The 23272-nt window shown below is 38.1% G+C and overlaps 1 long non-coding RNA gene across 1 annotated transcript in view; it reads left to right on the forward strand.

The window, feature by feature from the left end:
• The window catches only part of LOC129144960 (uncharacterized), a 283436-nt gene that overhangs the window by 176880 nt on the left and 83284 nt on the right, over positions 1-23272 (forward strand). The window contains exon 3 of the long non-coding RNA XR_008549852.1: positions 14062-14210. This is a non-coding gene — a long non-coding RNA (uncharacterized LOC129144960). The remainder of the gene's footprint in view (positions 1-14061; positions 14211-23272) is intronic.

Consider the following 23272-nt stretch of genomic DNA (forward strand, 5'->3'; position numbering starts at 1 on the left):
GAATGTAATGCTAACATATCACAGCCCATTCTAGCATAGCAAATACAGAAATTAGTATCTGGGCTATTACCGTTATAACACCTGGAGCAAAAATTCCCTTGTTATCTTTGTGTTGGTTGAGCCATTGGCAGTGGATAATGAGCAAACTAATGTCTGAAGCTAAACAGACAGAAATCTGGTATAACCAAGCAAGACATGTGAGAAAATACTACCAATAATTAGTCCTAGAGGCAAACTTCTGTTTACTAAATTTGTAGCTCCAGTGGAGGAGTAGGTAAAAAACATATTCATGGAGAGTCCACATAGAAATACCTGGATTTTCTAGATCATTACAAGACAGAGTTAATAAAGGAAATTTGGTTGGGTTTCAAGGCAGAAATGAAAGTAACCTTTCAAAGTTGTAAAAAATACTACTGCTAGATTCCAACAGTAGGAAGTAGAATTAAAAAAAAATCTTTGATCAATAAAGGCAAAGTAAAATCTCTTTCAATGTTAAGATAAGGGTATAGCTCTACTCCCTATTGTTCCAGATTGTCACAAGGTAGTTGCTTTTAACTTTTGAAAAAGGGTGTAGTGTTTGTTACGATACATGATATTGCAAAAGCGAAGTGGAGGCACCATTTTCTGCACCCCCACTTATATGCAGCCACCTTGAATTACAAGTCCCTTTATGCCATGAACTGAATGGACCTCCTGAACCAGGGAGTTTCTAGAACTAGCAGGGACAGGGCTGCTGAGTGACCTGGAGAAACTATATAATGTGAGAGGCATACAGCCCGCCTGTCTTGCTTCTGTCATGACCTCCACTTTCTGACTGCAGGGAAGAAGTGGAGGAGACAAGTGCAGGAGAGACATGAGAGACACTCAGGAGAGGTGCTGGGGTAAGACACACATGGGGAAGATAGATGTGGGGAGGCTGCTCCTGCTCCTTAGCTATTATCTCCACTTTATGTTGACTGATGTGCACATGTTGGATTTTAAGCCTCTTATTTTGTTCCAGCTCTCCAGGGCCTGACAAACCCTTTCTTAGGTTCCCCTCCAGAAGGCACCTTAGCTTTATGGCAAAGCTCTCAGGCCTAGTTGGTTCCACTTTGCACTGAACCTGTTTGGCTGAGTATTTGCTGATGGTTATGGGTCATTTCTTGTAGTTTTATTAGGAATATATTTACTTTTTCTCTATGCCTACTAAATCTATTAAAAGTCTTATTGCACTAAGAGTTTGCTTCCTTTGTGTGCACACAGATCTGAAATGAACAGAATGCACATTCATCAATAGTGAAATGATCGAAGCATAGCCCTTAGATCAGGGAGACAATTAAAATTTTGCTAATATTATTACTAATTAACATTTTCTTTTAAATTCTTAACTCTGAAATAAAAATGCAGGACAGGATGTACATACTGGGCTTTTTTGTTGTTGTTGTTAACATTTTAAACAGTTTTATTAGGAAAAGGGAAAAAAAAAGAAGTAACTGCGTAACCAATGGTGAGCATGAGAGCTGCGCCTGCTGCTATTTTGCAAAGGGGAAAGGTTTGTGAAAAGAAAACTGTATGTTCACATGTGGGTTGGAGACCGGCCATATTGGACATTTTAAAAGATGAAAATTAACACTTTTACACCTTTTACATCTTATCTAAAAATAAGATTATGCAACATAAAAATGCAAAAGTAAGAAAAGAAAACATATGAAAATACTCCACTGCAAGCTTTATAAACGAACTGCCTCATATACAAAGATTATCCAGGAAGGAAAATGTGAAACTCCTACATTGTTAAGAGTATCACTTGATGTAGTCTTCAGCAAAAACCTGAAAGTGAGTTTATAAGGCTTATGAAGATAACTCTGAAAATCTAGTGACAGCTTTTTATGCCATGTCCCTGGGTAAGAAAACAATATTCTTAAAGAGTTAATCTTTCTGTTCCGTAAATGTTAGTTAATCCCAGTTCAAACCCTTAATAGGTTTTCTGAGTACTCTTTTAAAAAAAAGATTCTAATGTTAAGCTTAAAAATAAATGTATATGGGGGCCTCCCTAGTGGCACAGGGGTTAAGATGCAACCTATGAAGCTGTCCTCATCCTCTGCAGCATTGCAGCATGAGTTTGATCCCCTGACCTGCAAGGGAGCAACCCACATGGCTCAGCAGACCTCTCCTGACTTCCCACTGCTCCCCTCAGCAGTGTATTTCAGTCAGTCTGTCTGTTCTGTTCCCCACTCTGTCTTTGATGAATCCTCTCACCCCCAAGCTTTGGTCTGTACCCCAGCTCTTGTATGCACAAATAAATAAAGCTTATAAAATAAATAAATGTATATGTATTTATAAGGGGGGAAAACTCATCTGTTGTATGTAAAATAAATACTAAGTCTACAGTCTTTAAAGCAGTAAGATGATGAACAAAATGTCATTTAATTTGTGTTGAAAAAGTGGGTATTTTTTTGACAGGTGTTAGGGCAGGTGATTAACTTACTATAAAGAAAATCATCATAAAGTAAAAATTATAAAATCATTAATTTTAATAAAACTGTGGGTTGATTTTTATATGTTCTTAAGCTAATAAATAATCTTCTAAAAGTAACATTATCAGCATAAACTAAGAACATGTAAAATTGATGATTTCAACATATTTAATATAATTGTTACATGTAATACAAGTTGTGAAAACCATTGTTTATATCACATACTTCAGTGTCAGCATTCTTAGTAATTTAAGCTTCTTAAAAATCAATAAGAATTAGAAAGATCCAAGAGAAAAAATTACAATAATTTGCAATTACATACACATACTCAAAATATGAAAATATTAACAAAACAAAATTGAATGTAGTGAAGTAACTATTGTTCAGTAATTCTAAGGAGAATTCTGGCAACATTTTGTATAACCTAAATTCACAAAAATCCTTTGAAGTTAAAAGGAAAAATTACGTGTGGGTAGAGGAGCTTTTAAAGGTACTCTTTTCTCCTGAAATAGAATGATAAGCTGATTTTGAAACAACTATGTAGAACTGCATATACAGTACTTTTCACAATATGTTGCTAATTAAAAGTTACATACTAGTAAACTATAGGAATGATATCACCCCATTTTCTGGGTAGAAAAAGTATGCATATAGAGAAAGCCTACGATAACCATAGGCAGAAGTCTAAACTAATATATGAATGGGGATAAAATTATCATTATTTATTTTGTCTTCTTTATAATTATCTGTCTTTTTTGTTAAATAGTATGTCTACTTTACATGGAATAAAATGAATTAATTTATATATTAATATCATTTTTAATTTTATAATATCACGTCATTTTTACATTCTTACATTATACATTCTTATATTTGTTCATTTTATTATAAGTTTCTTGGTTTAAAATCCTTCATTGTGGGCCTCCCTGGTGGCTCAGAGGTTGAGCGCTGGGTTGAGAAGCTGCCCGCAGCCTCTGCAGCGCCAGTTCGATCCCCAGCTGCTCCCCGGCCACCAGAGGAGGGTCCCACATGGCGTGCAGACTTCTCCTGCCGCCCGCTGCTCCCCTCAGCAGTGTGCTTTGGTCCTTCTGCCTGCTCTGCTCCCCGCTCTGGCTCTGGTGAATTCTCTTACCCTCCCGTGCTTCTGACTGTACCCAGTGCTTGTATAAATAAATAAATAAATCTTTTAAAAATAAATAAATAAAATAAAATCCTTCATTGTTACAGATTGGGCACATTGAAAATTGTGATAAAAATGATGGTTCCCAGTGTAAGAAACACCTCTTTTTTTTTTTTTAATATTAAATTTTATTTTTATATTCCCCCATACAATTGCAAACGCCCCATTCTGACCCCAATCCTTCCCCTCCCGCCCCCCCCCCCAAAAAGTGTCTCTGGTTCATAGTTTTTTGTTGATTTTGATTTTCACTTTCTTATATTCATTTTCCTGGTCCCTTATTTAAGTTTTCTAGATTCCTGCTATGAGTGAGACCATCCGGTATTTTTCTTTTTCTTTTTGGCTTATTTCGCTGAGCATGATCCCTTCCAGCGCCATCCATGTTGCTGCAAATTGCTTGTGTTTATCTTTTTTGAATGCTGAGTAATATTCCATGGTGTATATGTACCACATCTTCTTGATCCAGTCATCTATTTTTGGGCATTTGGGTTGTTTCCAAAGCTTAGCTATTGTAAACAGTGCTGCTATAAACATAGGGGTGCAGGTGCTCTTTGGAATTGATGTTTCTGTGTCCTTTGGGTAAATACCTAGGAGTGGAATTGCTGGATCATATGGAAGCTCTATGTTTAGTAGGTCCAGAAATCTCCACACAGCTCTCCATAGTGGTTGGACCAGTTTGCACTCCCACCAACAGTGCAGAAGAGTTCCTTTTTCTCCACACCCTCGCCAACATTTGTTGTTGCTAGTTTTTTAATATGTGCCATTCTCACTGGTGTGAGATGGTATCTCATGGTAGTTTTGATTTGCATTTCCCTGATTACAAGTGATGTTGAACATTTTTTCATATGCCTGTTGGCCATTTGCATTTCCTCTTCAGAGAAGTATCTTTTTAGCTCTTCTGCCCATTTTTTGACTGGATTATTTTCTTTATTGTTGCTGAGTCTCATCAGCTCTTTGCAGATTTTTGTGATCAGTCCTTTATCATTAGTGTTGGGTGCAAAAATGTTCTCCCAGTTGGTGGGGTTTCTCTTTGTTTTTGTTATTGTCTCTTTTGCTGTGCAGAAGCTCTTTAATTTGATGTAGTCCCGGCTGTTTATCTTTCTCTTCACTATCACTGCTTGGGTGATGTGTCTGTAAAGATGTCTTTGATGTGCAAATCCCGTAGTGTTTCGCCTATATTTCCTTCTATGTATTTTATGGTTTCAGGTCTTATGTCTAGTTCTTTAATCCATTTTGAGTTGATTTTTGTGTATGGTGTGAGGTAGTGGTCAAGCTTCATTCTTTTGCATGTAGCGACCCAGTTTTCCCAGCACCATTTATTGAACAAACTTTCTTTGCTCCAATGCATAGTCTTTGCTCCTTTGTCAAAGATTAGTTGACCATAAATCTGTGGGTTTATTTCTGGATTTTCTATTCGATTCCATTGGTCTGTATGTCTGTTCTTGTTCCAATACCATGCAGTTTTGATGATTATGGCTTTGTAGTAGAGTTTGAAGTCTGGGAGTGTGATGCCTCCATTTCTTTTTTTTTTCAGTAGAGCTTTGGCTATTCGGGGTTTTTGGTGATTCCATATGAATTTCATCAATAATTGTTCTATTTCTTTGAAGAATGCCATTGAGATTTTGATTGGAATAGCATTGAATCTGTATATTGCTTTGGTAGGTAGGATGGCCATTTTAATAATGTTTATTCTTCCAATCCATGAGCAGGGGATGTCTTTCCATTTCTTTGTGTCTTCTTCTATTTCTTTTAACAGTGTTTTATAGTTTTCTTTGTATAGGTCCTTTACCTCTTTTGTTAGATTTATTCCCAAATATTTGATTTTTTTTGTTTCGATAATAAAAGGGGTGGTTTTTTTGATTTCTTCTTCTTCAGATTTATTGTTTGTGTATAGGAAGGCTACTGATTTTGCGTGTTGATTTTGTATCCTGCCACTTTACTGAACTGACTGATGAGTTGAATTAGTTTTTCTGTGGAGATTTTGGGGTTCTCTATGTATATTATCATATCATCTGCAAATAGTGATAGTTTGACTTCTTCTTTTCCTATTTGGATTCCTTGGATGTCTTTCTCTTGTCTTATTGCTCTGGCTAGGACTTCCAGTATTATATTGAAAAGCAGTGGTGAGAGTGGACATCCTTGTCTTGTTCCAGATCTTAATGGAATTGCTTTCAGCTTTTCACCATTGAGAATGATACTGGCTGTTGGCTTGTCATAGATGGCCTTTATGATGTTGAGGTATGTTCCTTGTATCCCAAGAATTTCAAGGGCTTTTATCATGAATGGGTGTTGCACTTTGTCGAAAGCTTTCTCAGCATCTATTGATATTATCATATGGTTTTTATATTTCTTTTTGTTGATGTGTTGGATAACGTTGATTGATTTTCGGATGTTAAACCATCCTTGTGCCCCTGGAATGAATCCAACTTGGTCGTGGTGAATTATCTTATGGATACATTGTTGGATTCTGATAGCTAAAATTTTATTGAGGATTTTTGCATCAGTGTTCATTAGGGAGATTGGCCTATAGTTTTCCTTTTTTGTGTTGTCCTTATTCGGTTTTGGTATTAGTGTAATATTGGCTTCATAGAACGTGTTTGGTATTGTCCCTTCCTTCTCAATTTTTTGAAAGAGTTTGTGAAGGATAGGCACTAATTCGTCTCTGAATGTTTGGTAGAATTCATTTGTAAATCCATCAGGTCTTGGGCTTTTGTTTTTGGGGAGGTTTTTAATTACCATTTCAATTTCGCTGCTTGTAATTGGTCTGTTTAGGTGTTCTATTTCTTCTTTATCTAGCTTTGGGTGATTGTAGAGTTGTAGGAATTTGTCCATCTCCTCTAGATTGTTGAACTTGTTTCCATATAACTGTTCATAGTAGTTACTGATTATTCTTTTGATTTCTGCTGTGTCCGTTGTGATTTCTCCTCTTTCATTTATGATTCTGTGTATTTGTGCTTTCTCCCTTTTTTCCTTTGTGAGCCTGGCTAGGGGTTTGTCTATTTTATTTATTTTTTCAAAGAACCAGCTCTTGGTTTCATTGATCTTTTGGATTGTTTTTTTAGTTTCAATTTCATTTATTTCTGCTTTGGTTTTTATTATTTCTTTTCTTCTACTGGTTTTGGGGTTTTTTTGTTGTTCTTTTTCTAGATCTTTGAGCTTCGAGATTAGGTTGTTTCTTTGAGTTCTTTCTTGTTTTTTGATGTGAGCTTCTATTGCTATATATTTTCCTCTTATTACTGCTTTTGCTGCATCCCATACATTTAGGATATTGGTGTCCTCCTTGTCATTCAATTCAAAGAATTTTTTAATTTCTTCTTTGATCTCCTCGTTAGTCCAGTGGTCTTCCAGTAGCGTGGCTTTTAATCTCCATGAGGTAGGATAGTTCCTTGCCTTCTTTTTATGATTTATTTCTAGTTTGATGCCTTCGTGGTCAGAAAAGATGGTTGGTATGATTTCAATCTTGGTGTATCTGTTGATGTTTGTCTTGTGCCCTAGTATGTGATCGATCCTGGAGAATGATCCGTGTGCGCTTGAGAAAAATGTGTACTCCGTTTTTTGGGGGTTTAGTGTTCTATAGATGTGTGTTAAGCCCAAATGCTCTAGGTCCTTATTTAGAGCTTTAGTTTCTTTACTTATTTTTTGTCTTGTTGATCTATCCATTGTTGATAGTGGTGTGTTGAAGTCTCCCACTACATATGTGTTTTCTCTGATGTCTGTTTTCAGAGAGGACAACAGTTGTCTGATATATTTTGGTGCTCTTTCGTTTGGTGAGTATATGTTAATGAGTGTTATTTCTTCTTGAAGTATTGTCCCCTTGATCATAATGTAGTGACCATTGGGTCTCTTTTTATTTTTTTGAGTTTGAAGTCTGTTTTATCTGATATAAGTATAGCTGTTTCTGCTTTCTTTTTTGGCCCATTTGCTTGTAGGATTGTTTTCCATCCTTTGACTTTGAGCCTATTTTTATCTTTTGTAGCTAAATGTGTTTCCTGGAGACAGCAAAAGGTTGGGTTTTGTTTCTTAATCCAGGCTGCAACTCTGTGTCTTTTTATTGAAGAGTTTAGGCCATTTACATTTAGAGTTAATATTGATATGTTAGCATCTGTATTTGCCATTATGTTTGTCTTTCCTTTGATTTTATTTATTCTTTTAATAACTTTTTTTTTTTTTTTTTTGGTCTTCTTTCGTTGTTATTCGTCCCTCTGAGGTTCTGGCTTTAGGATTCCTTGTAGTATTTTTTGGAGTGGGGGTTTATTCGTAATGAAATTCCGGAGTTTCTCTTTGTCTGGGAAGGTCCATATTCTTTCTTCATGGAGGAAAGAGAGCTTTGCGGGATAGAGTATTCTTGGTTGGCATCTGTTTTCTTGGAGTCTGTTGACTATGTCCCTCCACTCTCTCCTTGCCCGTAGTGTTTCTTCAGAGAAGTCTGATGTCAGCCTGATTGGTTTTCCTTTGAATGTTATCTGTTTCTTCCCTCTTGTCAGCTTCATTATTTTTTCCTTGTCCTGGATTCTTGGGAGCTTTACTATTGTGTGTCTTGCTGTGCTTTTCCTTTCATCGTGGAAGTTTGGTGTTCTTCTTGCTTCTTGTATATCAATTTTCAGCTCCTTCTTCGCATTTGGGAAGTTCTCTTCAATTATCTCCTGGAATATTTTCTCTGTTCCTACATCTCTCTCCTCTCCTTCTGGCATTCCTATAACTCTTATATTTCCTTTCCTCATGGAGTCAGATAGTTCCCGAAGTCTTTCTTCATTCTTTTTCCTTCGTACTTCTCTTTCCTTTTCTGTTTTGGTTCTTTTTATTTCTGTGTCTTCAAGAGAACTTATTCGTTCTTCCATTTCATCTATTCTGCTTTCCTTGCTTTTCCCGGAGTTCTTTAGTTCCTCCATTAATTCTTTGATCTCCTGCATTTCTTTTACTTCCCTCTTTAGGGACTCAATTTCCTTCTTCTGATCTATCACTTTTTAATCATGGCAATTTTAAATTCTCTTTCTGGAAGGCTCAGAAGTTCTTCCAAGTTGCTGTCGTTGCAATCTGGGGAGTGGTTTTCTTTTTGTGGTGTGCTTCTTTCCTGAGGAGTTGTTAGGTTGCGTGTGGTTCTTCTACTCCCTACTGTCTGTTTTCTAATTTGTCGTATGCGTTGGGACACTGTGTTGCTCGGACTGACTGACATCTTGGGTGAACTTCTCCGCTCCCCTCTGGCTCTTCCAGGAGCCATCTCTGTCTTCTGGGGGAGCTTTCTGCTGGTTTTAGGCAGTTTTTACTGAAGAAATGTCCCTGTTCTCAAATGGCGAAGCGGGATGCAGTCCCTGCGCCTCCGGTTTCAGGCACACTCTTCTGCGCACCCGGTCTGCCCCGGACGTGGGTGCCTGCTCCCTCTGTGGGCTCAGACTGCTGGTCGGAAGGGGCCTGGCGTGGAATAACTTCCTGGCTGGCCACTGGGTCCTACAGAAGCCTTCTGCCCTTTTCAAGCAGTCTTAAGAAATTTCCTGTTCTATGGGGTGTTAGTGACTTTTTTTTTCCTGGTCGCTAGGTGGCGCCAGAGATCTCTCCTATTGTCCTTGGGGGGCTGTTTTTCGCCTCCCCCACCCTGTGGGACAGGGAACAGAGCGGGAATGGTAGGGTACACCTCAACAGCTTTGGGGTGCTGTGTCTGCCTTGTGCCCCACCGTCGTGGAGAACCCACGCCCCGAATTTTCGTGCCCCGGGTCTCAGTTCAAAGCCCTCAGTTCCAGGACGCGGGCTGTAGCCCAGTTCAGTGGCGCGGGAATGGCGCCTTTTGCACCGCTCCCATGCCTGGGCGCCTGGTTCCTGCTCACTCAGGGAGGGACCTTCACGTCAGTGAGGACCTCCGCGCGTCTCCCCGCAAGCCTAGGTCGTCTCCCCGCAAGCCTAGGTCGCAGGCGCGGGGACCTGGGCAGCTGCGATCCCGGTCTGCACTTGCTTTTCAAGCGCGCCGAGCGCGCCACTTTTCCACGCAAGCTTACCGGCAGCCCGGGCTGTGTGTGCGTCTCCAGGGGTCTTTGTTCTTCTCTAATGGCGCCCGGAGCCGTTCGCTCACCGCTGCGGCGGAACCTGCAGGGTTCGCCTCAGCTCCCGTTCACGGGGTGTGGTGGCTGCTATAGTTCCTTTCCACGCACAGTCCCGCTTGCTGCGTCGTTTGTTCTTGTTGGTTGTTTTGGTTTGTTGTTTCCCTCCTCTCTGCCGGTCGGAGAGTGCCGCCTCTGTGGGCGGGGGAGGGGAGCAGGGTTCTGCGCTTCCCTCCCTTCTAGTCCTCTTTTATGGCCACTTTCTTCTTCGGGTAGTTTGCTGGAGTCACCCGTTTATCTTCCGTGTCCCGGTTCTCACTGGGACCTGCCGCTTTTCCTCCCTATTAACTTTTTTTAATGGGAGATCTTACTCGCAGCGTCTCCTCGCCGCCATGTTGCTCCGCCCCCTCCAAGAAACACCTCTTTTATATTGTATTTGTTAAAATAATTTATTCCTGCCTATGAGTGATATAATTTACCTTACCAGAAAGAAGAATAAAAAAGCAAGGTGAATTTTTTTTGTGGAAACTTTGAGGGGCAATTTTTATGAGTAATTCACTGTAGGTTATCTATAAAACCAATGCCTTCTTGGGCCTTCCTGGTAGTGCAGGGGTTAAACTCTATCAAGCTATCACCAGCCACTGTGGCATGTGTTCAATACCTGGCCAGGGAGCTACCCCATCTGGCGCAGCAGACCTCTCCTGTTTTACCCACTGCTCCTCTCAGAACAGTTTCAGTAGATCCACCTGTACTATTCCCCACTCTGTCTCTGGTGAAGCCTCTCATCCCCCGCTCCTCTGGCCTATACCCCAGTTCTTGTATGACTAAATAAATGAAAATCTTAAAAAAAAAAAAAAAAAAAACAATGCCTTCCAGGCAGTTGCTCACATCCTGTGATGCTATACTAAATTACAGGATGAGAGAACAATCAACACAAGAATTGTGAACTCCATTAAGGCAGAATATATTTCTTATGAATCTCTGTATTTCTATGGCCTAGTATATTACCTAACCCATGGCTAACACCTATTAATTAATCATTTTTGAACAAATAAATAACTTCAGGACTTTTTAAGAACACAGTGATTGTGGTTTATCTGCTGTTAATGAAGATCATGGGCTAGTGATTCAAATATCTTTAATGTAATTTTCAGATTTTGTGCTTAATAATCACTAAAATGTGTATTTGAATTCCAGTTGCTTTTTTCATTTCTATCTAGCTTGAGTCCTCCTTTCCATTTTGAACTTTCTTTCTCAAGGGCTACACTCCTGGATAGTTAAAGAGCACTGAAAGAATTGTTTTTTAGCTATGAAATCCGTTTAAGACGCTAAGTGCTCTATTGATGACTTGCATTTGTGCAGTGGGTTACAGTGTTCAAAACACTAACTTACAGCTTAATTTCTGTAAGTTCCAGCAGGGTCTTCCAAAGAGGTGAGGTAGATTCCAGGGGGGAACACTGCTCCCTGGCCAGTTTCCCAATACTTAATCACCACACCTCCCCTGTCTCAGCCCATCACCAGTGGGTATGTCACTAACAAAGTTCTTCACAAATTGACACTGAATTATCAAACTTGAGAGCTTGAAGGAGACAGAAGGTATCATGTCCAGTTACCTCAACTACCAAATGATAAAAATTTGACATGCTGAAGTAACCAGAAATTCACCCAGATTCACAAACTAAGCTGAAATTTCCAAATTTTCTATTATCTTTTTTACAGCATGTTCTCCCACTTATTGAATCACTCCTTGTTTTGATTTTAATAGCTTTGTTAGGGCCTCCCCTGGTGGTGCAGCGGTTGAGCACTGGGCTGCGAAGCTGCCCTCAGTCTTAGCAACACTGGTTCGATCCCCGGCCACCGCGAGGTTCCCACATGGCGTGCAGACCTCTCCTGCCACCCGCTGCTCCCCTCAGCAGTGTATTTAGTCAGTCTGCCTGTTCTGCTCCCCGCTCTGGCTCTGGTGAATTCTCTCACCCTCCGCTCCTCTGACTGTACCCAGTGCTTTTATAAATAAATAAATAAATAAATCTTTAAAAAAAAATAGCCATGGTAATAAACTCTAAATAAACCAACTGTGTTCCTATTGAGAACAAAATTATTTTCCTGAAAGCACAGCATTATTGCTTTTTCTGATGACAAAATAGAATTCCTACATAATAATCTGCTAGAGGAACTGAAATAATAACAATTAATAAGTGATTCTCATCCATGCCAAGAAAATATCAGTTAGTCCAGTGCCCACCTTGGTTGCCAGATAATTGTGTTTATTTTGATCTTTCTTTGCTTTCTCATTTGTTTTAGCTTTTTTGAAATTAGTGCAGTTTAAATTTATTTTTTGAGATGGCTTTCACACATGTGTTAACTGAAATTTAACTTTAGAGCTTCTCATTTTAAACCACATATATTATTTAAAAAGTAGGTAAACTAACAAGCATCAACATAGATAGCATCTAAATAGCTATTTCTTTTCCCCTGAACAAATTTTATTAGAGAATTTATATCTATATAAACTGATTATTTAAATTAAGAGTTTTGATTTTCAGTTTTACTTACATTTATGATAAAGTAACTTCCTAGGTTGTAATTATGATAGATATGTTTCCCTTTGCAATTAGATATAAGTGAAGCTTGCATTTGGTTTTGTTCAGCACTGTTGCTATCTTCAAGGAAATACCGTATACTTTCGATTTCAGTGAATTATAGAAAACAAATTATTTTAGGAGCGACCCTTTGTTCACCCGCTCCTTATTGAGCCACCGTCTCATTAAAGCAGTTCCACTGGTTGATGAGAGAACACCAGTGTCATCACACTAACAAGGAGCTAAAATATTAATTTGAATTTGGAAAGAAAAAGTCATTTCCTTGATGAACTACCACAGTGAGCTGACTCATTATAGAGTAGGCACTTTTAGGCAGGGATCAAAGTGGCAGTAACCAGCAGCTAGGAGAGCAGGGAAGAAGGATTCAGCAAAGGCAAAACAGTAATGATGTGAAAAACCAAAGGGCAAGGCAGTGACAAGGTCTCAAGCAGCTCAAGGTTTGTTTTCAATCTCATTTTAGATTTCCACAGGCTTGGTGTGTGTGTAAATTTCTTTCACAAATCGCCTCTTTTGAGTGAAACTGAATTTTTTGAGTAATTGTCAGATGTGACATTTTCCTACATTTTGCAAAAGTAGAAATTGCTCCGTGGGGATAGATGAGTCTTTGGTAAGTTAGAGCTCAGAAATTGATGTGTTGAGAATTAGGTCTTCAATGCATACTTTGTGAGAGTAAGCTTAAGGATGTCTGAGAACTTTACTTCTCAAGAAATAGTAAGATAATAAAAAAGTTGCTAAACATCATTTCCCCTATCTTTGGTCACACACATATTTAAGAAGCTTTTCTCATTTATTTCTAGGAAGTAGGTTGTCTAAATTATACAGATACTCTATCTTCCCCCAGCAGTAAACAAGGTATTTTACTCATTTTTGATTGCCTAAGTTTGCTGAAAAAGAGATTATTTTCATTTATAACACACCATTTCTGCTTTATGTGCTTTTATTACTTCACACAAAATATTGATCTTTATCTACGAACCAACATTTCAGATTATCAATAAAACATACTATTTAACACCATTGTAAATTACTGAATAGGGAACATTGTGACTAAATATCTATTAAAATGTCATCATAATATATAAATGTAATTATAATTTAATACTTAATAATCATTACTCTAATATTCATAAAGTGAAGAAAAAGATAAATGAAAAACAGTATATAGAGTTAAATATTATATACAATAGAATATTATGCCATCTTAGAGACACTATTTATATGAAATTTGAAGCAAAATTATAAAATGAATGCAGTCTGATTTTAAAGATTTGTTTAGCATCCAAGATCTGGGATGTAGGCCAGAGGTGTGGGGGGGTGAGAGGACTCACCAGAGACAGAGTGGGGAGCAGAAAAAGCAGATTTACTGAAATAAACTCCTGAGGGCGGGTAGGAGGCGAGACTGGAGAGGCCTGCTGCGCCATGTGGGTTAGCTACCTGGCTGGGCATGAAACTCAGGCCATGGTGGTGATAGAGTTAAGACTTAACCCCTAGATTAATGCTTCCCCTAGGGAGGCCCCAGTATGTGATTTTAAATAATTTATGTAGCAAAATGTTTATGAAAATTTTGGAAGAATACAGGCCAAAATTTATTATCACTAACTCCTTAGAGATAGGATGATGAGTGTTTCTTATGTCTCTTTAATGCACTATGGAGCATTTAAAATTATTGTGAAAGTGTAATTCCTTAAAAATCTATTAAAAGTCTAAAGAAGTTTAAAGATAATTAAAAAACAATTAAAATATAAAAAACCAAAATCAATGATTAAGTCTCTTTATTGTTTTCTGATTCAAATTCACAGCTTTAAATACCATCAATAGACTGATAAATTTCAACTTTCTATATAACCTCAGTGAGCCTGACTCGACAATTTGAAAGCCTTAAATAGCAGAACTGAGACAACCCACAGGAAGAAATTCTGCCTATGGAAAGCAGCTTCAACTTCAACACGTAAGTTCCAGGCTGCCTTTCTTAATGGCCTTCCCTATTGATTTCAGGTTTTCTGAGCCAGACCTCAAAATCAAGTAAACCAAATCCTTGCAATAAATTTCTTAATAAGCATATATTCCTCTTGCTGAATACGGACTGATTTTATAGTTCTCCATATAGGTAACAATCCCTTCATTTTTTTAATCAAAACACATTTTTTCTAAGGTCCTTGCTACTGTTCATTATAGTTAAGCTTCCCCTTTCCTGCTTTATTATTATCAATGCTTACCACTTACCACTATCCACCCTATTAGATGTTTTACTTTTCTTGTATCTGATTCTCCAACTAGACTATACTGTGTATGAACAGAGATTGGTGTATCTGACTTGTTTTTATCACATTTATTACCTACACAGGTATCTAACACATGGTATTTGCTTAATATTTTCTTAATGAATAGATTGTGGCAATGAATTTATACTTGAATTTCTTCCTGTTTTCCCATATAGATATATTGGATTTTCTTTCAGTCAACAAACAGGGTGATGTTTTTATGCATTGTATGTTAGTGATACCATTGCTAAGTATCTATGTTGAGTCACTGTCCATGCAGTGGTTTCACGGACCATCCAAGCAGGTGACAGGTCAGAATTAATGGTCCAATCTTTGTGAATATGTGAGGCCCTCAGCAACTCAGTGGGCTGCCTAACAGCTGCCTTTCCATTGTGAGCAGATAACTAAAGTGCTGTGATGTGTGCATAACAAAATACGGGGCATTTTATGTGATATAAAAGTTATTTAAAAGTATTAATAAGCTGGGAATATTTATAAATATTTAGCATAGATTTCACAGTACATATCAGAGCATACTGGTTTGCAATTTGATAAATATACTCTAACATTTACAATAATATGTCTGCTATGAATGAATTATACTAAGTTAAGTAATCAAGCTTCATGTTGAAAATAGTTACAATACAAACTTTAAGGTAACTTTTAGGGTGCTTTTTATTAGGCAAATTAAAAAACGAACAAATGAACAAATAAAATAAAACTAACCATTGAGACTCAAAGACCATATTAGTGGTTACCAGAAGGGAAGTGGGACAGGGTATAGGAAAGTCAGTTAAAAAGATAAAATTAGATTTTTAATGATAAACTTAATTTAGTGTGTACAGATTTGTAATGCTGACTTGTAATGATGCACACCTGCAACTTATATATTGTTATAATTCAATGTTACTTTTATCAAACAAGTTAAATACATATTAAATGTAGTCTGTGTTTAGACGAAATGTTATTTTATGAATCACAGTTGCTGTATTGAAATAATAGAGGTGATGGTAAATCGTACTGTATTCCTTTGTTCTGAATGCTTCCATTTTCTTTATAGTTATCTGATGAGATTTCTCAAACTATTATCAAATCAAGTTTGGACCATCATCTTGTATTAATTCACACATAAACACATATAATCACAGGCCACAATTTTGTGCATATGATAATAATACTCACTCTATGTCAGAAAAAAATATAACCTGAGCTTAGATCAACTTACTGGCAGAACTTATAAATACATCTCACCTCTCAATAATGGTTAAGTGTTATTTTGTGGCCCAAGTAGTTTCTGTAATTTATATAACTCTAGCCAGGAAACATAAAAGTCAGAAGTGTTTTAGATTTTCTATTTCCAGACAATAATATTGAAAATATGTTTATAAAATGATATTCTAAATTAGATAGAAACATTCATTTCTATCTTAAACTCAGATGAATTTCAATTAAATATAAATTTACATTTCCTAAATAGACATAGAAAACAATGTGGAATTATTGCAACTAAATTCTAATTCTAAATTCTAATTCAAAACCCTTCCCAAATTTATTGTCAATAAAGTCAACACAAATAGCAACAACAAGAACTATACAAAGGCAAAAATATGCACTTCTTGGCCCAGCTGTAATTTAATTTGTTTTTTTAAGTAGAGAAATGCTTACTGGGACCTTTATGCTGAAATTCTGTAAAGCCTCTCAAATTTTGTTGTGTACCATTAAGTTTATTATGCTCTGAATTACTTTAAATAAATTATTAAGAGAACTTCTTATCCCTCTTTAAAACTTGGACACATCTTATTAGCACATGCCCTCTGCTCTACACTAGAATACACACCAGAGGGAGAGTTTAGAATCTGAATGCTCAGAGTTTAAGACATCAATCACATTGCATTTACACCTGAAGGACTTTATTGGCTTTAAAGGGAAAATAAAATGATAGTAATATGTTGAAGGAACTGTCAAGGCCCTGCCATCCCTCCAAAATGGGCCTCCCACAAAACACAGGCCAATATATTGATTATCTGGGACAGCACTTAGAATAGTGTAAAAAGGCCAGTCTTAGTCTCGAAATCTAATCCAAAAAGAATATTTGAGCAGATTTAATAAACTTGCAAAATAGCTTCAGTTTCAGTTATCTCATATTTTCTGTACCATTAGTAAGCATGAGGATTGAAACATGATCCAAGTATTCCTAGTCTCATGGAAATAATAGTATTTAATTCCACCCACATTTCAAATGTACCCATTTACAATAGTTTCAAATATTAACTATATATTTTTAATATTACTAAAATGGTTGGTTATTTTGCCTATTTTGAAAACAACTGTTTTATATATATATGTATATGAACACACACATATACATTTAAGCATTATATGTGTATGTATAGCTGTTACATGTGTATACACCTATATGTATATTTTTTAATATTAATATAAATTGTTGAAATCATTTTACAGTTACCTTTTACTAGAGTATATAAACTATATATATAATATATATGTTATATATATATTATATATATAATTTCAAACACAACTTAGCTCTTTAAACATCTGTTCTGGCAAAAAAGGATGAAGACCCTTCGAGTTATCAGCCCTTTCAAATACTGAGCTATAAAGATAATAGTGACATAAAAATCAGAGGTGTCATAGAAAGTTTAGTGTTCTCGAATTTACTACTCACAATTCTAAAGTAGAAATTTAACTCCTCTTTCTGTGTTATGACCAGAGTGCTGAAAATATACCTGTTAGATAAAGAACAAATGCTGTTTAAAGTTAAGTATAAAGGCCTTTCATGCCACTGTAGCCTACAGGTTAAAACCCCTAGCAGACGCTTCCAGGAAATAGGAAGAGGTGTTACCCAATATAGTAGAAAATCCATTCTTATTTATATCCAAGAAGGAAATGTATTCAAATATTTAACGACAATTTAAAATGTTAGTCTGTTCACCCGAATGAGCTGGATCTGCTGATACCATGGATCCAGAGTACTCAGTGAAATAGAGAGAACCCCAACATCGAGTAGACTCACACTTAAAAATATAGCAAGCAGGAAGTATTCTTTGAGAAACCAAGTTTTGAAACCAGAAGCCCTCGTCCTTGGGCCTCAGTGCTTGGCCCCTCCGCACTGCTGGTGGGTGGTGCAAGCAGTAGCGGATGGCAGGCATTTTACCATCCACCACCAGTGGTCCTACTGGGGTCTCAGGCTGCAGACTGAGGCCAACAGTGATGGTGGACAGTAGTGGCTCCCCTACCACTCCACCCCAGGGCCTGCAGCTCCTGAAGCCCACTGCACCAGCTCAATGCTATGACTTCTTCAGCTGCAGGCAGTTGAGAGGCCCGTGGACATGGTTCCTGGCTCCTGGTATGGACTGATCAGGTGCAAGCTATGAGCTTGTTGGTAAATGGTCCAATCAGCCATAGGATTGAAAATAGTCCAGTCGGAGAGGTGGGGGAGTGGGGGAGATCCTGAGAATGGAGACAAAGCAGGCAGGGCAGGAGCCAGCTTAGAACACACACTAGCACTGTCTCACACTGTGCCTGAGAAGGATTCTCTTGGTTCCTGGCCTCAGAAGACAGACTGACTCTCTCAGACTGGCTGTTGCTGACCTCTGAGGAACAAGAAACATCCAGCAGCCCACCTCCGAAGAAATAAGTGAAGCCAAAGAGATTCACAGAAACCAGGGGCTGTCACACCTGCCTCCCGCCTGCCTCTAACATTGCCTGAAAAGAACACCAAAGGCCCTGGGCCTGGCGTCTCAAAGAACCTTTTGTTGTTGGCTTGAGCTGACAACTCACAGAGAGTTGTAGCACTGGTATATCTAACACCCCTTCTCGCCCCCCTCCACCACCCCAGCCCGCCAGTGCTGGTAGAGAACAAGCTCCTTAGCCACCAGCTTGGGCTCAGATTCAGACGCTGGCATTGGACGACTGTGTCAGCCCAGGTCTCAGCAGGAATCAGAAAGCAAGTTCAAAAGGGTTTTACTGAAAGTGATTTAAGGAAAGGATTATTTTCAGAAGTGTAGACAAGGTTAACCAACAAAAAATGGCAAGGCACCCCAGGGCAAATAACACTGGAAAGCATTTATCTATCTTTCTGTAGGAAAAAGTGGGGCATCTAGTGTTAGACAAAGCCAGAGCCTGAGGAGGAAGCCGCCAGTAGGAGCGGGGACTGTGGAAAAACACCTTGACTGCCAGACTGACTGCAAAGCAGGAAAGACAGAAGACATGGCTGTGCCAGCATCACTTTCTACTTCTTCATCTCCCGCCAGTCACAAGTTGTGAGTGATAAAGGACACAGAGTCTCCCCTCCTGGGCAGAGAGCACAATCATGGATTTGGAGAGCAATCCTTTGTTGTATGGTAGAAGGGAGCAAGGCATTGTTTCTCTGTTTTAATGGACACATTGTAGGGCCTGTGAAAAAAGTGTTCTCCAAGTTTCTCAGACTCTTTCACCGTGACCTTCCATCACAGGTGGCCCAGGAGATAACATGTAGCCTTGACATGTGGTCCGCATGTGTGGGGAGCAGCATGGAACCTTGATGTATAGTTTCCGTGTGTGACACAGGCTTGTATAAACTTGGCCCAAACTTCACCTGTGCTGGCTTCACCTATAATCGTATAAAAAGTAATAGGGCTCCTGAGGGGACACTTATTGATGGGCTGGGGGACACTGCTGCAGCCCGAGCCCCAAAGGCTACCACTGTTGCCATTGCTGCTGCCTTTGCTGCTGCTGCCAGGGATGAGGGACCCCAGGGGAACCCAGGGGGCCTCGAAGGCCAAATGGGGCCTTAGGGACCTACTACCACAGGGGTCTAGACAGGGCTGCTGCCTCCCAAGCCACTGGCTGAGGACAGGCCAGTGACAGGTAATGCTGTTGCTACCTGTGTGTCTCCTGTTGCTGTGATAACTTGTTCCTGGCCCCACATATGAGTTTCATGACCTGCTTTCCCATCTGCCACCATGAAGGACCAGGCAGACTTAGAACTGAGGCCCTGTACAAATGTATTTACTTCATATGGAACATGAACTTAAACCTGTTGACTTCAAACTAAAGTTATCCCAGCAACCAAATGAGAATTCAGAAACAAACAGCAGAATGTGTTTTTAGACAGACCCATGAACACTTTCTCAAATTCAAGGCTAAAAATCCCAGTATGGGGCCTCCCTGGTAGTTCAAGGGGTTAAGCACAGCACTGTGAAGCTATCCACAGCCACTGCAGCACGAGTTCAATCCCTTTCCAGGAAGCTGACCCACATGGCACAGCAGACCTCACCTGTATCTCCCACTGCTCTCCTCAGCAGTATGTTTCAGTCAGTCTGCCTGTTCTGTTTCCCATCTGTTTCTGGTGAATCCTCTCACCCCCTGCACCTCTGACCTGTACTCCAGTTCTTGTATGCATAAATAAATATATCTTTAAAAAAAATACCAGTTTGATCCCCCGGGGAAGCCCCTCAGTTCCTCCAGAGGTGGAAACATCATCTCCCATGAGATACAGGCTTGTGTAGTCCTGTAGTTGGCTGATTTGCATATGCCTGGGCGCTCTCTGTCTTCAAACCTCTTTGAAATAGGGTTTCTGTACACTAATTTTCACAAACATCACTAAGAAGTCAATTATTTTTCTCGTTTTCACGTCATCTTTAGTGCAAAGCAGTTACAGATACAAATTCCTCTGGTCTGTGCTCCTTCTGTCAGGATTTTCTTATAATTTTATCATTTAAACACTTGTGAAATGGCTTTCACTTAGCTTGCTTTTCAGCCTGATTGAATTTAGTTTAAATTTATAAAACCTGATTTTCCTAAACAGTCTGTTATTTCTAAACCTTACCTTATGAACAACCAGTTTTCAGAAACTATTTGCACATGGTTTGAGATAAACTTCATATTAGTTGTCTGGAAATACGAAATAGAATACTAAAAACATAAAGCTGAGTCTAGAATAAGAAATCGAGATAGTAAGAGATAGATGACCAATGAAACTCAAACTAATCTGAAGCCTTGTCCCAGTCAGAGCACAGAAACTCATTGTTACAAACACATCTCTCCATGAAGGTGAGTTTCCACCCCGCTCCACCCTCCTCTAATATGCAGTTGCTTCAGGTTATAAGTCCCAGTATACAATGAATGGGACTTCCTTAAAAGTGTCTTTTTCTTTTCATATATTTCTTCTCAATGTTGTCATATAGAAAACACCACTTTTCTCTGGCATTCAGGTTAGACTTCCATTGAGAACAATGAAAAGCGCGGTATCTTTAGCTAGAGTGGAAATAAAGGGAAAATGCCAGCTACAGGCCAAAAAAAAGTGAATTGCATTTTCTATATCTGGTAAAAATAAAGGAAGACAGATATTTTAAAATAAGGGAATAATTATCTAACAATTTACTGTTCATATGAAGACATATTGTAGTGACATTAAGCAGTAAGGAATTCAAGGTAAGAGGTTAAAATGTATAAATTTCCCAAATGGAAATAAGATAATAAAAAGTGCACATAGCATAAAATATACTTTAAAAACTTGCCTTGATCATTGAATATTCTTTAGTTTGCAGGAAAATAGATTCAGGTGATAGATATGGACATCAATTATAAACCAAAAAGTAGGTAAGATAGAAGGAGCAGTAGAGGTAGAATTGTATAGAAGTACATTTAATAAGGAGTAAAAAATATAGAAAACTTAACAATACAAGAGAAATTGAAAATAAAGGAAACATTTCAATATGTAAACAAAAATAATATATAGCAATAATAATTACATAACAAATAATGTATATCAAATTGATATCAAATTTGATATCAAATTGCAGATCAAATAATCTACTAAGAAAATTATGGCAAGCCTGTGAAAATGTTATTTTAGTGTACATGACACTTTATGAAAGGATAGTTGTAATTTTTAATTATCTTAAACTTCACATAAAGTTATTGGAATATTGAAAAAATACATATGTAAACATGACAACTAAATTGGTATACTACATCATTAGTTCAAAGTAAAAAAAAAAAATCCATGGCTAAATTAGTGGAAATGAACTTGAACAAAAAGGATCTCTTGGTTCTGGTCACTAAATAAATATTAGTGCAATAATACAAAGTATAATTCTTTCCATTCTTCCTCACAATGTACAGAGACACAGCTCCTTAATCTAGCTTGGAGAAAAGGAAGAAATGATTACTTAGGATAATTCTTTCTCCATCTTGTTCCTTCTTTTTGCCTTTACAGAAAAGGGTAGGGTGGTCATATTCAAGTTTAATGGCATCTGAAGATTATGTAATTTGGGGTATCCTTTTAAAAGAAATAATACAAATTTAAGAGTAAAATATTAGATATAATTGTATTCTCTTAGAGTTCATAGAAATACAACTATTGCAGAAACAGAGAAATTGATAAATAACCACAATTTTAAAATCCAGTAAAGAAACAACATTGTTAATAAAATGTTTCTCTTGCCTTTGTCATATAATCTACATATCTACATATAATTTTGACATAAATTACTTAAATGGCCTCATTACATAACATTGATTTTATAAAGAGAGTATAGAAATTCAATTCAGTCTCGCTTGTAAACTGTATGGATTATAATTAAAAAAAAATTACAGTTCAGAAGAGTGAAAGTATCACCACCCTTTATTGATAACATAAATTTTAGGGCTATTATTAAGTTTGGAAAATTGTCCTTAAAATGTATTTCTTATGTGATCTATTTTAGACATTCTATTTTTTTTTTTAAGATATATTTATTTACTTATACAAGCACTGGGTACAGTCAGAAGCGCGGGAGGGCGAGAGAATTCACCAGAGCCAGAGCGGGGAGCAGAGCAGGCAGAAGGACCGAAGTACACTGCTGAGGGGAGCAGCGGGCAGCAGGAGAGGTCTGCGTGCCATGTGGGATCCTCCTCTGGTGGCCGGGCAGCAGCCGGGGATCAAACCGGCGCTGCAGAGGCTGCGGGCAGCTTTGCAACCCAGCGCTCAACCGCTGCGCCACCAGGGAGGCCCTAGACATTCTATTTTTTTACCCCTCTATGTGTGTGCTCTCAAACTCAAAAAATCCCAATAAAGTCTATATCACAGGATCCTTATAATTGTCCAGATGCCTGTGAAGCAAATCTCAAGAAAACACATAAGAATTAAAAATAACTATGAAAATGACTGTGGGGAAAGACGACAGGTAGACAGTCAGGATCAATGAGGATACAAGGCTGACCCCACATGAAGGAGACAAAGACCAGAAAGGAAGATAGAACAGAAGCCTCTCAGACTCATTGTTGTTCTAAGATAAGTCCTACAGGGCTGTTGGGTGTCAGAAGTCAACACTTTTTCTCAAAGAACTTCTTCAATTTCCACAAACACACTTAAGACCCCTGCCACAGTCAGTCAATGGCAGGGTTCAGCCTAGCAAACCGAAGCCTCAGCTCAGTCACTGGGATGGATTTCAGAGTTCCACAGGTGGCCCCTTCAGTCAGTTATGTCCTTTGCAAGAGGATGTCTGAGAGGCACATTCTTGCAGTCACCGCAGTTCCCACACAAAAGGAAAACATAAAAGCATTGTTCTTTTGCTTTTATTTTCTCTCTTACTGAAATGAAACCATTTTTTAAACTATGATTCATAATAAGAACCAAATTATGGACAATAAAAAAATACTCCCAGAAGCAGATTCTATACAGTATTATGTTGCTTGAGGAGAGGGGCATAGTCTGAGAAATGAGTCAGGTGATTTTGTCTTTGTGTGAGGTCAAGGTAGG

This window comes from Talpa occidentalis, unplaced genomic scaffold, assembly GCF_014898055.3.
Source record: "Talpa occidentalis isolate TD23 unplaced genomic scaffold, MPIMG_talOcc4v2.1 talOcc4.8, whole genome shotgun sequence".
In the NCBI taxonomy this organism is placed as follows: Eukaryota; Metazoa; Chordata; class Mammalia; order Eulipotyphla; family Talpidae; genus Talpa; species Talpa occidentalis.